This window comes from Desmodus rotundus, chromosome 7, assembly GCF_022682495.2.
Source record: "Desmodus rotundus isolate HL8 chromosome 7, HLdesRot8A.1, whole genome shotgun sequence".
NCBI lineage: Eukaryota > Metazoa > Chordata > Mammalia > Chiroptera > Phyllostomidae > Desmodus > Desmodus rotundus.
In genome coordinates this window covers 66,897,702-66,915,170 of record NC_071393.1, presented here as the reverse complement: position 1 = coordinate 66,915,170, position 17,469 = coordinate 66,897,702, and the positions used below count along the sequence as shown (strand labels likewise).

General features: G+C 39.1%; 2 pseudogenes; one reads left to right on the top strand and one right to left on the bottom strand.

Moving 5' to 3' along the window:
• The first annotated feature begins 4,065 nt into the window (after window positions 1-4,065).
• Window positions 4,066-11,305, top strand: LOC112311092 (olfactory receptor 4F15-like; annotated as a pseudogene).
• A 1,969-nt stretch (window positions 11,306-13,274) lies between these two features.
• LOC112311093 (olfactory receptor 4F4-like) lies at window positions 13,275-16,935 on the bottom strand (annotated as a pseudogene).
• Between the last annotated feature and the right edge of the window lie 534 nt (window positions 16,936-17,469).

Here is a 17,469-nt window from a genome sequence, read left to right as displayed (position 1 = left end):
GTTCATCAGCAATATTGGCCTGACGTTTCCTTTCTTTTTTGTGTCTTTATCTGTTTTTTGGTTTAGGATGTCTTTGGCTTCATAAAACGAGTTTGAGAGTCTTCCATCTTCTTGAATTTTTTGAAATAATCTGTGGGGGATGGGTTTTAGCTCACTCTCAAATGGTTATAGAATTCTCTTGTGAAACTGTCTGGCCCAGGGCTTTTGTGTGTTGGAAGCTTTGTGATTACTATTTCCATTTCATCTGCTCTTTTTGGTCTGTTCAGGCTATATGCTTCTTTTTCATTGAAATAGAGAAGATTATATTTTTTGTAGGAATTTTCCATTTCACCTAGGTTATCACATTTCTTAGTACATAGTTCTGTTTAGTAATTTCTTACAATCCTTCTATATTTTGGTGGTATCATTTGAGGTTTCCCCTCTTTCATTTCTGATTATGGTTATTGGGATCCTGTCTCTTTTTTTCCTGATGAACCTGCTTAACAGCTTGTTGATTTTCTTTATCTTTTCAAAGAACCAGCTCCTGGATTCATTGACCCTTAGAAATGTGCTTTTAATATGTATGTCATTTAATTATGCTGTGATCTTGGTTATTTCCTTTTTTGTACTTGTTTTGGGGTGTGTTTGTTGTTGTTCCTCAAGTTCCTGTATGTGTAGGATTAGGTTGTTTATTTGAAATGTTTCTATTCTTTTTAGGTAGGCCTGTATTGCTATGAACTTCCCTCTCAGGACTGCCTTGGCTGTGTCCCATATGTTTTTGATTGTTTTGAGTTTATTTTTGTTTGTTTCCAGAAACTTTTTGATTTCTTTCCTAATCTAATTCTTCACCCCTTCATTGTTTAATAGCATGCTTGAATCTCCATGTTTTTGAGTGTTTTGGGGTGTTTTCCTTGAGATTTTTTTCTAGTTTCATTCCCTTGTGGTCAGAGAAAATGCTTGATAAGATTTCAATTTTCTTGAACTTGGTGAGGCTTGTTTTGTGTCCTATCATGTGGTCTATCTTTTAAAATGTTCCATGTGCATTTGAAAAGAACGTGCATTTTGCTTCTTTGGGATGAAATACTTTGTATATATCAATTGAGTCTATTTCATCTAGGGCATTGTTCAATGCCACAATATCTTTGTTGATATTTTGTTTGGAAGATCTGTCCATCTTTACATTGGAGTTTTAAAATCCCCTACTATAATTGTGTTGCTGTCGATATCTTTCTTGAAGTCCTCCAAGATTTTCTTTATGTGTTTTGGTGCTCCTATGTTGGGTTCACATATACTTACAATTTTTATGTCTTGATGGATTGTTCCCTTGAATTTTATGAAGTGTCCTTCTTGATGTCTTTTTATGGCTCTTTTTCTGAAGTCTATTTTGTCTGATATGAGTATTGCTACCCTGGCTTTCTTTTTCCTGTCCATTTTCTTGGCAAATTTGTTTCCAGCCCTTCACTTTCAGTCTTTGTATGTCTTTTGTTCTGAAGTGGGTCCCCTGTAGGCAGCATATGTGTGGGTCATGTTTTTTTATCCATTCAGCCATCCTGTGTCTTTTGATTGGGGCATTTAATCCATTTACATTTAAAGTTATTATTGATAGGTATTTATTCATTGTCATTTTTTGGTACCTGTGTTGTTCTCTCTTTCACTATTTTTCTTCCTGTTCTCAAAGCAAGCCCTTTAGCATCTCCTGTAGAGCTGGTTTGGAAGAGGTATATTCTTTGAAGGTTCATTTGTCCAGGAAGCTCCTTATTTGGCCTTCCATTTTAAGTGAAAAGTAGTCTTGGTTGCAGGCCTCTGGCTCTCATTACTTGGAATATTTCTTGCCATTCCCTTCTGGCTTGGAGCATTTCCATTGAGAAGTCAGCTGCTAGCCTTAACGGGGCCCCCTTGTATGTTACTTGGTTTTTCTCTCTTGCAGCCTTTAAGATTCTCCCTTTGTCTTGGAACTTTGCCATTTTAATTATGATGTGTCTTGCAGTGGGCCTCTTGGGTTCCTCTTGATCGAGACTCTCTGTGTTTCCTAGATTTGTATGGCTTTTTCTCTCCTCAAATTAAGGAAGTTTTCCATCATTACTTTTTCAAATAGGTTTGCTATCCCTTGCTCTTCTTCTTCTTCTCTGGTATCCCTATTATGTGGATATTATGACGTTTCATGTTGCCCTGCATTTCCATTAACCCATCTTCATTCTTTCTGAGCCTCTTTTCCTTTTCGTGCTCTTTCTGGGTGTTTTTTTTTCTACCTTGTCCTCCAGCGCACTGATCCAATCCACTGCTTCATCAAGCCTGCTTTTTATTCCTTCTACTGTGTTCTTCAATTCAGAAATTGTATTCTTCATTTCCTCTTGGCCCTTGTTGATAGTTTCTATTTCCTTTTTTCATGTTGATATAGTTTGTAGTGAGTTCATTGTAGTTTCCCTGTAGTTTCTGGTAATTCTCTGTGTGCTCATTAAGCTTCCTGATAACCATTGCTTTGAAGTCAGTATATGATAGTTGACTTGCCTCTATTTCATTTAGCATTCTTTCTGAGGCTTCCTCCTTTCCTTTCATTTGGGGATTGTTTCTTTGTCTTCCCATTGTTTGTGAGAGTCTTCCTGTTAGCCTCTGCTTCTTAAGTTGCTCTGTTCTGACCCCCTGTATTTATGGTGTAAACTTCTGTGGTGGAATACCTGTGAGATTCAGTGGTACAGTCTCCTTGCTCTCCTGATCTTACTGATCTTGGGCTGTAATTTATGTTGGCTCTGTGTATGTCTTTGGTTTTTAGTTGACGTTGGGTCTCTCTTTGGTGGGTCCTTCCCACCAGGTGGTTAACTGAGGGCCAGTCTGCCCACCACCTCGTGTTTTCTGTTGTGTAGGTGTGGGCAGGTTGTGTTGGATCTGGTTCTTCCATGTGTACAAGGTTTTGAGGCTTTTCTCTTGCTCTTATTCTGTTGTTTGTTCTGAGTAATTTCTCCACTATTTAGTTGTATTTCCAGATAGGTCCTGGGTTGAGTTAGTGTCACTTCCATTCCCTCCTTCTCCTTCCTCTATTTTTATCTGTTGGTGTTTCATTTGTTGCTGGGTTTCCTCTTCCAGGTGGTATCCTAGTTTCACAGCTTCTACCTACTCTTTTTTTGTGATAGGTTGGAGGGGGAAGGCGAAATGGTTTAAGACAGCAGGAGTATATGATATTTAATGTACCAGTCCTTAGAGAATAGATAGGAGATCCTGTGGATATGTATAGTTGTAACCATGATAATTCACCCACCTAACTACTTTTTAGAAAGGGTAGAAGGAAGATAAGAATCTTGTTACGAGGGAGGGGGGAAGTATTGTGAGTTGGATCCTGAAAGCTGTGAATTTTTGGGAGGTCAATTATGAGGTAAGGTGAGAGTAAAGGGTAGAAAATAGGTGTAATGTGTGAGAGAATGGAGTTAACCACTCCAGTAATAAAGTTGAGGAAACAGTGAAGTGGGTTGAGATCTGGGAGGGGTTCTGTGTAGTATTTACAAATGTATGGAACAGCTATTATTTAGAATAGTAATGGAGCAACAATCATTTGACAGAATCTAATTGATCTGGATAACTAGAATAGGGAGTATAGGTCCTAGAATAGTGTGCTAATGGAACACAAGTGAAGTGAAAGACAGTTAATTAACAGTAAACTATGAGAGGGAGAACAAGGGGAAGTCAGTAACAATGTAGATTAACCAGTCAAGTGAAGAAGGCTAAACAGAAAGAGAAATATAAAAATACTAATAAAGTGAGTGATGTAAGAATAATGAAAAAAATACAAGCATACAATAACTTTCAAGTTCTGGAGTAGCAAAGAGAAATTTGTTTCACTGTCTCAGTTTTTGGGGTGCCCCCTCTTTGGGTCCAATTCTGGTCTTTTCACAGTTCCAGGTTTATTGTCTCACTGGTGAGAATTAAGAAAAAAAAAAAAAAAGCCTCCTGCTTGCTTCAAACTGACTAAGCCAGTTTTGCTGATCTTTTTGGCTGCAGCAGTCTGAGCCAGGGCCCAGCACTTGGCCAGTCTACAGTCCAGCTCCCCAATGGCCTCTCATCCTGCAAATTCAGGTGTACACCCTCCTCATGGGTATGGTTGGAAGTGCGGGTCCTTATGTGGTTCGCACTCTCCCTGGTGCCTTGGATGTTATCTCAGGTCCCTCCGATGTGTGCACTGTCCCCAGTGCCTCAGATGTGGGCCTGGGGGCCCTCTATGGTGCCTCAGCTGTAGCCATGGGTCCCTTTCAGGTGCACACTCTCCCTGGTGCCTCGGATGTAGGGGTGGTGACCCCCACACCCCCATTGGAGTGCTGGGCGGCGGTGTGGAGAGGAGACTGGAGTTGCTGCTGCAGGAGAATTCCCCAAGCTGCCCCTGAGTGTCTCTTTTTTTTCTAGTTTTCTTTTTGAGAAATTCCTCCTCCTAAATCCTGCTGCTCCATACAAGGAAGGGCCTGTCCTCTCACACAGCCTACCTCTCCAGCTAGACTGGGGACTGTCTGGGTCCAGGCCCTTCATGGCCCAACTTTCAACTCTCCCCAGCCGGGACATGCGGTCTCTGTGGGTTTACTACTTCGTCCTTATTCCCCTCCCTGTGACTTCAAGCAACCAGGTGTCTCTTGGTGCTGCTCAAACCTTGTTTGGTAGGGGAGGGAGCTGTTAACCCCGCTCTCTCCCAGGAGACAAGAAGCTGTAGTTGCTCTGATCCCTGTGCTCATCCAAGGGACCTTATTATCCTGAAGCAATCACCTTACCGTCTGGTTTTTCAGTGTCCTCTATGCTTTTTGGTCTCCTATCGTGATATATGCTGGGGTACTGTTGGCTATTCGCTTTGTACCTCAGTAGATCTGCTAGGTCTTTCACCCATGTGCAGGGGGAAGTGGACTCTGCTCCCACCTATCTCGCTGCTATCTTTCCCAAGCTTCTCCTTTTAATTGAAGATTTATTATATACTTTTTCATGATGTTTTTCTACATATAAGGTTAACTGTCTTTCTTAGTTGATTGTATTGTTGCACTGTTACAATTCCTCATTGATTTGATTTAGGTTATTTTCAATTTTTCCTTTTTATAAATAATTATATAACATTTGCCCCAATATCTAAATATTTTAGCTCATTTGTTGTTATATCTTAAGAAAAATTTATTGTAATGCGAGTCTTTGGTCATAAGAAAATTCTAAAATATTATATATGATTTTCAAATTGTGTTCTGGAGTAGTTCTATGAATGTGCACTCTGAATCACTGTATGAGAAAGTCTCTTTCATCACAGCCTCACTCATATTATTAATTTTTATGTCAACAGTTTTTAGAAACAAATATGCTAGTAATCTTATATTGTTTTATTTACATTTTTAAATAGTGAGTTTTATGTTCTTCAGATGTTGACTATTTAGATTTCTTTTTTTTGATATATTTATTGATTATGCTATTACAGTTGTCCCATTTCCACCCCTTCACTCAACTCCATCCTGCCCACCTCCTCCCTCCCACATTCCCACCCTATAGTTCATGTCCATGGGTCATACTTATAAGTTCTTTGGCTTCTACATTTCCTACACTATTCTTACCCTCCCCCTGTCTATTTTCCACCTATCATTTATGCTATTTATTCTCTGTACCTTTCCCCCCTCTCTCCCCCTCCAAATCCCCTATTGATAACCTTCCATGTGATCTCCATTTCTGTGGTTCTATTTCTGTTGTAGTTGTTTGCTTAGTTTTCTTTTGTTTTGGTTTTAGGTGTGGTTGTTAGTAACTGTGAGCTTGCTGTCATTTTTACTGTTCATATTTTTTATCTTCATTTTCTTAGATAAGTCCCTTTAACATTTCCTATAATAATGGCTTGGTGACGATGAACTCCTTGAACTTGACCTTATCTGAGAAGCACTTTATCTGCCCTTCCATTCTAAATGATAGCTTTGCTGGATACAGTAATCTTGGATGTAGGTCCTTGCCTTTCATGGCTTGGAATACTTCTTGCCAGTCCCTTCTTGCCTATAAAGTCTCTTTTGAGAAATCAGCTGACAGTCTTATGGGAACCCCTTTGTAGGTAACTGTGTCCTTATTTCTTGCTGCTTCTAAGATTCTCTCCTTCTCTTTCATCTTGGGTAATGTAATTATGATGTGCCTTAGTGTGTTCCTCCTTGGGTCCAGCTTCTTTGGGACTCTCTGAGCTTCCTGGACTTCCTGGAAGTCTATTTCCTTTGCCAGATGAGGGAAGTTCTCCTTCATTATTTGTTCAAATAAGTTTTCAATTTTTGTTCTTCCTCTTCTCCTTCTAGCACCCTTATAATTTGGATGTTGGAATGTTTAAAGATGTCTTGGAGGTTCCTAAGCCTCTCCTCATTTTTCTGAATTCTTGTGTCTTCATTCTTTTCTGGTTGGATGTTTCTTTCTTCCTTCTGGTCCACACCGTTGATTTGAGTCCCAGTTTCCTTCACATCACTATTGGTTCCCTGTACATTTTCCTTTGTTTCTCTTAGCATAGGCTTCATTTTTTCATCTGGTTTTTGAACAAATTCAACCAATTCTGTGAGCGTCTTAATAACCAGTGTTTTGAACTGTGCATCCGATAGGTTGGCTATCTCTTCCTCACTTAGTTGTATTTTTTCTGGTGCTTTGAAGTGTTCTGTCATTTGGGCCATTTTATTTTTTTTTGTCTTGGTGTGTCTGTTACTTAAAGGCGCGGAGCCTTAGGTGTTCACCAGCTCAAGGTAACGCTGGTTGCTGGGCTGTGATGCTGTACGTGGGGGAGGGGCCGAGAGGGAGCAATGGTGCCTGCTCCACTCTCCACCAGATTTCAGTCGCTCCCTCCACTACCCACAATCAAATTGGGCCCCTCTGGTGCTGGTTCCCGAGTGGGTGGGCTTGTGCAAGCCCTAGGCCCCTGTGGGTCTCTCCAATGACCTCTCTTGTGAGGCTGGGAGTTTCTCCTGCTGCCGCCCCAGCCCCCAAGGGCATTTTCAATCAGAGATTTGAGGCTTTATTTCCCCGAGCTGGAGCCCTGGGTTATGCGGTCTGCTTCCCTCCCTGCCGTTTTTCCGGGTTTATCTATGCGCAAATGTGGGGCCGCAAGGTGCTACCCACCGCTCTGCCTACCCCATTCTCCACCACTCTGAGTCTGGCCCTCTCAGTTTATCTGTGCGGGAATGTGGGGCCACGGGGTCTGGTAGTGGTCAGACTGCCTGCCCTGTTCGTCCCACACTCCGCCAGTCTTGTGGCGAGTCCTCTCCGCCCTGGTGCCCGTCTCTGCCCCTCCTACCAGTCTGGATGTATGTTTCTTTTTTATCTACTTGGTGTCGGACTTCCTTGCCTTTCGATTTTCTGTCAGTTCTGGTTGTGCAAGGAGGCGCAGAGTGTCTACCTACGCTGCCATCTTGGTTCTCTAATGACTATTTAGATTTCTTACTTGGTCCAAGTGTTCATGTTTGTTTCATTTTAAATTTGGTTTATCATTATATCTAATTATTCTCCCACTTAGTTTTTTTCTTTTAAAATGTATATAGAAGATTTAAAATTTGAATCTGAAAATGTCAGTTTTTTTCTACATGTGTGAATGTTAGGATATGTTTAGAAAGAGTCTTATACAAAAGATTATCTAAAAATAAGTCCATATTTTCTATTTCTTTTATCTTTATTAAGTACCCATTAAAAATTCATTTTAGTTATTGTTGTAAAGTAAGGAATTCAACTTGTTTTGCCAAGTTTGGTAAGTTGTGTCAACACCATTTAATGACAAGTTTATCCTTTCTGTATTCATTTGATATGATTTTTTTGACAGACTCTTAACTGGTCTCTCCCTCTTTCCTTTGGATCCCTGTATTACATTCTTTAATTTGCAATTACTGTAAACTTTTTAAAGCACTAATGTACTATTAGTGCTTTATTTCATTGTTCTGTCTCAATGGCTTCCTATCACTTCTAAGATACAGATCAAATTCTTTACATACCCTGTATGATTCTACCTTGATCAGACCCTTACTAGTCTTTTTTTCATTCATGTAAAATTGTTCTGTTTCTTCATGCTTCAGAATATTCCTCCTGCCTTTCTCCTGGATAGGTTACTCTTCCTATCATTCCTCACTTATTTAATTCCTATTTAGACTTTAGCACAAACATCTTCCAGACCAGGGCACATGCCACTTCTATGAGCTCTTATAGTTTGCATAGCCCTTTGTTCTTTTCTTTTTCAAATAAATTATTAGCATTATAATTATCTAGTTAGACAATTAGTTATTTAATGGCAGCTTCACAAGTAGACTACAAACTACATGAAGACAGGGTGTTTGTTTTATTCCAGAATGTGGCACAGTGTAAGTACCTCGGAAACCTTCCTGGTAGCTGCTCAATGAATATTTGTTTTTGTTTTTTTTTGTTTTTTTTTGTTTTTTTTTGTTTTTTTTTTTTTTTTAAAAATATATTTATTGATTATGCTATTACAGTTGTCCCATTTCCCCCCCCCACTCCACTCCATCCTGCCCAACCCCCTCCCTCCCACATTCCCCCCCCATAGTTCATGTCCATGGGTCATACTTATAAGTTCTTTGGCTTCTACATTTCCTACACTATTTTTACCCTCCCCCTGTCTATTTTCCACCTATCATCTATGCTACTTATTCTCTGTACCTTTACCCCCCTCTCCCCCTCCCACTCCCTTATTGACAACCCTCATGTTCTAGGTGTTTGCCTAGTTTGCTCTCGTTTTTGTTTTATGTGTGGTCATTAATAACTGTGAGTTTGTTGTCATTTTTACTGTTCTTATTTTTGATCTTTTTCTTAGGTAACTCCCTTTAACATTTCATATAATAAGGGCTTGGTGATGATGAGCCTCTTCAACTTGACCTTATCTGAGAAGCACTTTATCCTCCCTTCCATTCTAAATGATAGCTTTGCTGGATACAGTAATCTTGGACGTAGGTCCTTGCGTTTAATCTTGGGTAATGTAATTATGATGTGCCTTGGTGTGTTCCTCCTTGGGTCCAGCTTCTTTGGGACTCTCTGAGCTTCCTGGACTTCCCGGAAGTCTATTTCCTTTGCCAGATCGGGGGAGTTCTCCATTATTTGTTCAAATAAGTTTTCAATTTTTTGTTCTTCCTCTTCTCCTTCTGGCACCCCTATAATTCGGATGTTGGAATGTTTCAAGGTGTCCTGGAGGTTCCTAAGCCTCTCCTCATTTTTCCAAGTTCTTGTTTCTTCATTCTTTTCTGGTTGAATGTTTGTTTCTTCCTTCTGGTCCATACCATTGATTTGAGTCCCAGTTTCCTTCTCATCACTATTGGTTCCCTGTACATTTTCCTTTGTTTCTCTTAGCATAGGCTTCATTTTTTCATCTGTTTTTCGAATAGATTCAACCAAGTCTGTGAGCATATTGATAACCAGTGCTTTGAACTGTGCATCCGATAGGTTGGCTATCTCTTCGTCGCTTAGTTGTATTTTTTCTGGAGCTTTGAAGTGTTCTGTCATTTGGGCCATTTTTTTTTTGTTTGTCTTGGCGCGTCTGTTACTTTAAGGGGCGGAGCCTTAGGTGTTCACCAGGGCGGGGTAACGCTGGTCACTGGGCTGTGATGCTGTACGTGGGGGCGGGGCCGAGAGGGAGCAATGGCGCCCGCCTCACTCTCCTCCGGATTTCAGTCTTTCACTCCGCTACCCACAATCAAACTGGGCCCCTCTGTTGCTGGTTCCCGAGTAAGTGGGCCTGTGCACACTCTAGGCCCCTGTGGGTCTCTCCAACAACCTCTCCTGTGAGACTGGGAGTCTCTCCTGCCGCCCCAACCCCCAGGGGCGCTTTCAATCAGAGGTTTGAGGCTTTATTTCCCCGAGCTGGAGCCCTGGGTTGCGCAGAGGTCTGCTTCTCTGCCCGCCGTTTGTCCGGTTTATCTGTGGGCGAATGTGGTGCCGCAATGTGCTATCTGCCACTCTGCCTGCCCCACTCTCCGCCACTCTGAGTCCGGCCCTCTGGGTTTATCTGTGCAAATGTGGGACCGCAGGGTCCGCTAGTGCTCGGACTGCCTGCGCCATTTGTCCCACACTCCGCCAGTCTCAGTCCCGCCACAGCCACGCGAGTCCTCTCCACCCCAGTGCCGTCTCCGCCCCTCCTACCAGTCTGGATGAATGATTATTTTCTGTTTCCTTGGTGTTGGTCCCCCTTGCTGTTCGATTCTCTGTCAGTTCTGGTTGTGCGAGGAAGCGCAGTGTGTCTACCTACGCCGCCATCTTGGTTCTGACCTATTTGTTAAATGAATAAACTACTTTATAAATTTTCAAAGGACTTTGTAAACAAGACTGAAGATTTCTCTTTAATATCAGTATTTAAAACCCAGTAACAATTGTTTTTTTCAATGGCTGTGGTGTATTCCTTTATAATTATTTTCATTTGTTCCTTTCAGGTAACACAAAGTCAGTGAATTAAACAAATTACTCTGAAGTGTCTCAATTTGTGTTCCTTGGATTTTCTACCTGTAGACCAATGCAGCATTTCCTCCTGGCCATCTCTACAGTGTTTTATGTAAGAGTTGTTTTAGGAAACTTCCTTGTTGTGTTTACAGTGACTTTCAACAGCAATTTACATTCTCCCATGTACTTTTTTTTAGCCAACCTCTCATTTATTGATTTCTGTCTTTCTACTTTAACGGTTCCTAAGAAGATATCTGACTTGTACCCTGGGTACAAAACCATATCCTTCCAGGGATGTGTTGTCCAGATGTTTATCTTTCACATCCTGGGGGGATCTGAGATGGTGCTGCTCATCTTCATGGCCTTAGACTGATATGTGGCCATATGTAAGCCTCTCCACTACCTGACTGTCACGAGCCCACAAATATGCATTTTGCTTCTTTTTGGTGCTTGGGTTATAGGCCTGATTCACTCAGTGCCTCAGTTAGCTTTTGTTGTTCATTTGCCTTTTTGTGGTCCTGAGATCGATAGCTTTTACTGTGACCTTCCTTGGTTTATCAAACTTGCTTGCACAGACACCTACAGAATGGGATTCATGATTACTGCCAACAGTGGGTTCATTTCCATAGGAACCCTTTTCTTGTTGATTATCTCCTATATCTTCATCCTGGTCACTGTGTGGAAATGCTCCTCAGATGGTTTGTCTAAGGCCCTTTCTACTCTCTGAGTTCACACCACTGTAGTGGTTTTGTTCTTTGGGTCACGTATCTTTGTTTACATGTGGCTGTTTCCCACAGTACCAGTGGGTAAGTTTCTTGCCATCGTGGACTTTATGATTATACCCATTCTGAATCCTATTCTATACATATTGAGAAACAAGGATATGAAGGTGGCAATGAAGAGACTGAGTATTCAACTCCTTCATTTGAGGAAGATCTCTTAAATAACTCTAAAGGTCAAAACTTACTTTGTAAATTTCAAACCACTTCAAGCAATGCAAGTGCTGAAATAATTACACAAAATTTGTTTTTTTTCTAAAGACCCCACTCATAATATCCAGAATAGATAATTTAATATGAAATTACATTGAATCATCTCTCTTTTAAACAAGTTATTTGGCAACTGAATTATAGCCCCAGAAAATGTTTATGGGAAGTTGCTGAAAAGCATAGATTACAGACTTAGAATCTGCTGATAGTATGATCTCAGACATCAGGCTGCCTAGATTCAAGTAAACTAACTTAGAGCTAATATATTCAAACTTTTGAGGGATCTATGAAATGTACAACTCTCCTCTGATTTAAACCCAGAATATGAATATTCAAATTTATATATTTTTCTGAAACACAAAAATGTGTCAGAGAGGTTCTAAAACCTGGAAAAAAGAGTAGAGTGAGGGAAATGGAATGAACACAACATAAATAAGTTAGTGTAATAAGGGGAGATTGACATAAATTAGGAGGGGAAATAAAAGGGAGAGCCCCAGAGATAATATGTTTTATTTATTTGATCTGTGGCTACTCTTCCCATCCTTGCCTTTCTCAATTCCAATGGAATCAAGCCATCTCTGGTTGGCCACAGGCAGGGACTTTTATATAAATGTTGCTTATTTCACAGTTTTTAAAATTACCACTTAATGTCTATGACTCAATCAATTAATGGAAATTCTTTTTTTTTTTGGAAATTCTTTAAACATCAAATAGATGTTGATCTGATATTTTCATGGCTGATATTATTCTTATCCAACAACTACTCTGCCCAACTTGTTTGCAGACAATTTTTCTCTGGTAATTTGTACAACTCTTTTATTGCTCAAGACATAGGTCCAAGTATGTGTGTGTAATCTGTAGAAATTGTGAAACTAATTTAATTTCTATTTTACTTTGATAACCTGAACCAAATTTTCTGCTAAATTATGAAAAGATGAAAAGATTGCATGTTCTGAGTATTTGTGATCCAAAATTATTTCTGGATTGTATAACCAGTAATTTTTATAATTTTCCTGTCCATGATTATTTTGTTGCTTAATATTTATAATTTATAATGGAGCCTTATTTGGTATATTAAATTAAAAGTAAAAATACGAAGCCAGGGCCCTGCTTAAGGAATTTGTCATACTTCACTTTTGAAGGGAACAGAAGACTAAAGTTCTAAACTCAAAGATTCTGGAGGCTTAACCTAATAAAAAAAACAAGCAAACAAAATACAAGAGACATTGAAATAAAGAACAATCTGACAGTAAGCAGAGAGGAGGGAGAGAGATAATAGTTGATAATGGGGGGGGCATGAAGGAACATGTATGAAGGATACATGGACAAAGCCAAAGGGGGTGGGTTTGAGGGTGGGAGGTGGGAAAGGGTGGAGAGAAGGGTGTTGTGGGGTGAAAATGGAGACAACTGTACTTGAACAACAATGAAGAAAATTCTGGATGGCAAAACTGAATCACCTGAATTTTTTCAAACTGAGGAGAAAGAAATCCCCTAGAATCATATTCAAAACCTGGAGGAAATATATCCAAGGAGCAGGCAAAAATGAGAATGGTACTGAAGTCAGAGCTATGTAATCTTTTATACACAATGTCCAAAATTCATAAAATAATCATGAAACATGCAAAGAAGCAGGGATACGTGACTCATAATTAAGAGGAAAATAGTTGATTGAAATAACCACAATCATAGTTACAAAGACTGGCCAAATTTCCCAAATCATTTTGTATTCAATGATTAATAAATGATTACTGACTATAAGAGAATTGATATGAAACTTACATTTGGAGATACATATGATTTTTATATATGAATTGAGGAACGCTTCCCAGTACCAAGTAACAGGTCAGGTGTGGTTAATTTAGACAGCTTACAGTGGATATTCTGGTAATGTAAGTCCCTGAAATACCCACAGAAATCCATATGCTAACATTGTAATCTCTTAATGGCATTCTTAATCTCTTTGTTTCTTAGAGTGTAAATGACTGGATTTAGGAGAGGTGTGATGACCTTATAAAATACAGCAAGAAACTTGTCCACCCAGGTGATGCTGAGTGGCCACTGTATAATGGATAGTGCAGGTGGAGAGAAACTTGGATGCCCCATCCTCAGAGAGAAGGGAGACAGTAAACAGAATATAAGAGTAAGCTATCGGCACCTGTATGAAGCAGATGGTTGCCAGTACCCCACTGTCAGCATTTATCAACATTGCTAGAATATAGGTATACATGCAGGCTAGTTTTATCATGAATGGAATATAACAGAAATGGCTATCCAATTCCCTGTGTCCACAGAAAGGGAGCTTCATAATCATAGCTAGTTGGCTTATTGAATACACAAAGCAAATGATCCATGATGTCATCACTAATGCAATATACATTCGTTTGTTCATGATGTTGGAGTAATGAAGTGGTTTGTAGATGGCCGCGTAATGGTTATAGGCCATTGACAGAAGCAGCACCATCTCACCTCCTCCAAAGAAATTTCCAAAGAAAATCTGACACATACAGCCTCCAAAGGAGATGGTCTTGTTTTCCTTGAGAAAGTCTGTGATCATTTTAGGGATAGTGACTGAGGAAAGGCAGAAATCAATTAATGAGAGATTGGCTAACAGGAAGTACATAGGGGAGTGGAGATGAATATCAGTGATAATTAGGAGCATAATGAAGTGCTGCCTAAAATGGCGATCAAATAAAATGAAGAAAATATCACTAGAACAAAGGCCTGGGGCTCCCAAGAATTACAAAGCCCAAGAATAATACATTGGGACAACACAGACTGGTTAACTTCTTTCACTTAGTCCAGCTTGTTCTAAATTCACCTGAAGAAAAAATATGAAATTAGATTTTTTGAGTAAACAATATATAAATCAAGAGGATTTCTTATACATTGCTGATGGAAGTGTTTACTGGTACAATCATGTTGGAAAAAGTTTGGCCTAATATTGTAAAGTTCAACATTCATACATTCTATGGCCCAGGAATTTCATTCCATTTAAATATCCAAGATTAACCCTTGCATATGTGTAAAAGGAGAAATTTACAATAATGCCCACAAAGAGGACAATGTAATATTACTGAGAAGTATGGCAAATGAAGTAAAACTATATATAATGATATAGATTTTTCTAAGGTATTATAATAAGGAGAAAAAGTCCAAAGTGGATCCACTTAGCATAATTTTTCTAAAGCAATAGAAAAATACCAGTGTACTTTGTAGGAGCTTGTATAAATAATAAGATTATGTACAAAAAGAGAAGCTGTAAGATGTAAGCAAACTCACAGGTGGGAAGGCCAAGAGGCAGCATGAGGATGGACATGTAAGCAGTTGTATGTTATTATCAATCATTTAGGTCTTGTATTAGGTCATGTTTTCACAAGTACAAATTTATTAGTAAATAAACACAGGAGCACAAATGCTGATGGAAAAATGGTGAGAGTATGTTTTGAATCAAGAATTATAATCAATTGAATACTGTAGACCTGAGATAAAAGAACATTTTTTTCTAAAATGATATTTTGTGTAGGGGCTGTATGGTAAGAGAAATAGTTTCTATATATAAATTTGAAAAACTGAAATAATATTTAGCACATTATTGAAAATCAGTGATTTTTCATTAACGAATAAATAAATCACTCAGTTAAAGATGTGATATTAATACTAGTCTTGCCAAAGTAATAAAATGTTTTCACAAACAAACATAGCTAACTAAGTAGAAAGGCAGATAAATCCAAGAGAAAGTGGTTAACAATTAGTGGAAGAATAAAGAAAGGATAAATCATGAACACCTGGAAGAAATTTTCTCTGTTCATGAAACTCAAAGCTTTGTAACATGTAAGACATTACTCAGAGCCTGAGGTATACCCCAGCCACAATGAATCCTGAAGTTTAGTCTTGAATATTGAACTCTGAGATGTGTTTGAAAGCCTTTATGCCAGACATGATCTAGGACCAAAACAAGATAGCTTCTGAGAAACTAAAATCTGGAAATCTTTGCAATTACTAAAATGATCCAAAAATCTGTGATTAACTCTGGGAGAGAAACTGCATCAAGTTACTTGAGAAAAAGAATTTTTGTTTTACAAATGAGAAGGTCTTTGGCCCCTGAGGCTCTGGCTACACACTTTTAGAGTTAGGTAAATTCCTCCCTTTCCAACATGTCCATAGGAAGCTTCTTTCATTCAGTCTCATATGCCTTAGCCTGAGAAGCCATGATTTTTCAAATATATGTTCTCCGACACAATCTTTGTCAGGTGACTTTCTTTTGTGATAGCAGAGTGAATCACATACACAAATTAATTAGAGTTCTTATCACAAGTCAGAGAAACTTTGTCTTTAAATGACTTGTTTTTACTATTTAAATTATTTTAAAAATCTCACAATCTTATTAAGCTGGAAAATAGATCTCTATATTTCTTTCTCTCTCTTTTTAAACTTTTTTCTTTTCTAAGTTTTTTCCTCCTTTTCCTTTTTTTCTTCTCCTCCTTCTCCCATTCACTCTTACCTCTCTGCTCTCCTTCTTTCTCCCCACTCTTTCTCCTCCTCCTCCTCCTACTCCTCCTTCTTTTTCTTCTTTTTTACAAATATCTCAATCTTAGTGTCTTTGCCTCAATAGATCAATAATCTCTAACAGCTATTACTAAGTTCTTGATGACTGATGTTCATAGCCTTCTATCAAAGTTGGGAACAGCAATATAGTTTCTTTTTTAAATTTATATAACTCAGAGCTATGTGAAACACTTTTAATGACAGTTTCATAACCACATTAACAATCATAGTCATTTTACTGCTGGAAAAACCAAGCCAACAAAAGGTAAATGCTGAAAGTAATACAGTTAACAGAGGACTTCTTAGAGTCCGAAAAGAATATTGGTTTTGGAAAGAGTTTAATTTGGTTGAGAAGAAATATTTCTATGAATCAAGAAAAAAATAAAATTCTTCTTAAGAATTAATGTTTTTTTTCATATGTCCCTGTATAGGAGACTGTTCTGTGTAGCGTGGGCCCAGCTCTCACTCAGAAAGGCCAGTGGGGAGCAAGGTCCAGCACACAGGACCCACGCCCATGGATTGGTTCTCCCGTGGGGAATCAGGCCTTCATTGTACCTAGGCCGCTATGAGGCTTGCTTTTGCTAAAACTCCCCCACCCTGAATTGAGGCAGCAAACGTTTACTGCATATCTTTAAAGTAACTTCCTAAAATCTGTGCTAAACCTTCCAAAGACAAGTGTGACCACTTTAACCACTTTTGCCTTTACATTTGCAAATATCCTTCCTTTTTTATGTAATTAGCAACACCCTGTCCTTTGTTTTCTGTAACTGCCTAAAGTGAACCTGTATATAGTAAATGAGGATCATCCTCAATGTAATGTGCCCAGAAAAGCAATAAAAGCCTGTCAAGGCAAGGGTAGGGTACTCTCCCCTTGAGAGAGTGGCCGTGCCATCCCTTTTCCTCTACAGGACTCAGTAGTCCATGTGAATTTGTCTTGTCTCAGACACAACACACAGATCCCACGGGCCAGGATCTGATTTATCTCTGGGCCCTCAATATGCCCTTCTTGGAGAAGTGTCTGTTCAGGTATTTTGCCCATTTTTTAATTAGGTTGTTTGTCTACCTGGAGTGGAGTCGTGTGAGTTCTTTATATATTTTGGAGATCAAACCCTTGTCCAAGTTATCATTGGCAAATATGTTTTCCCATACAGGTAGTTCTCTTTTCATTTTAATGATGTTTTCTTTAGCCATGCAGAAAGTTTTTATTTTGATGAGATCCCATTTGTTTATTCTTCCTTTATGTCCCTTGCTCTAGCATCACTAGCCATCAGAAAGATGCGAATTAAAACCACAATGAGATACCATTTCACACCAGTGAGAATGGCCATCATAAACAAATCAATAAACAAGTGTTGGAGAGGATGTGGAGAGAAGGGAACCCTAGTGCACTGTTGATGGGAATGCAGACTGGTGCAGCCACTGTGGAAAACACTATGGAATTTCCTCAGAAAACTAAAAATGGAACTGCCTTTTCACCCAGCAATTCCACTGCTGGGATTATATCCTAAGAACCCTAAAACACCAATTCAAAAGAACCTATGCACCCCCGTGTTCATAGCAGCACAATTTACAA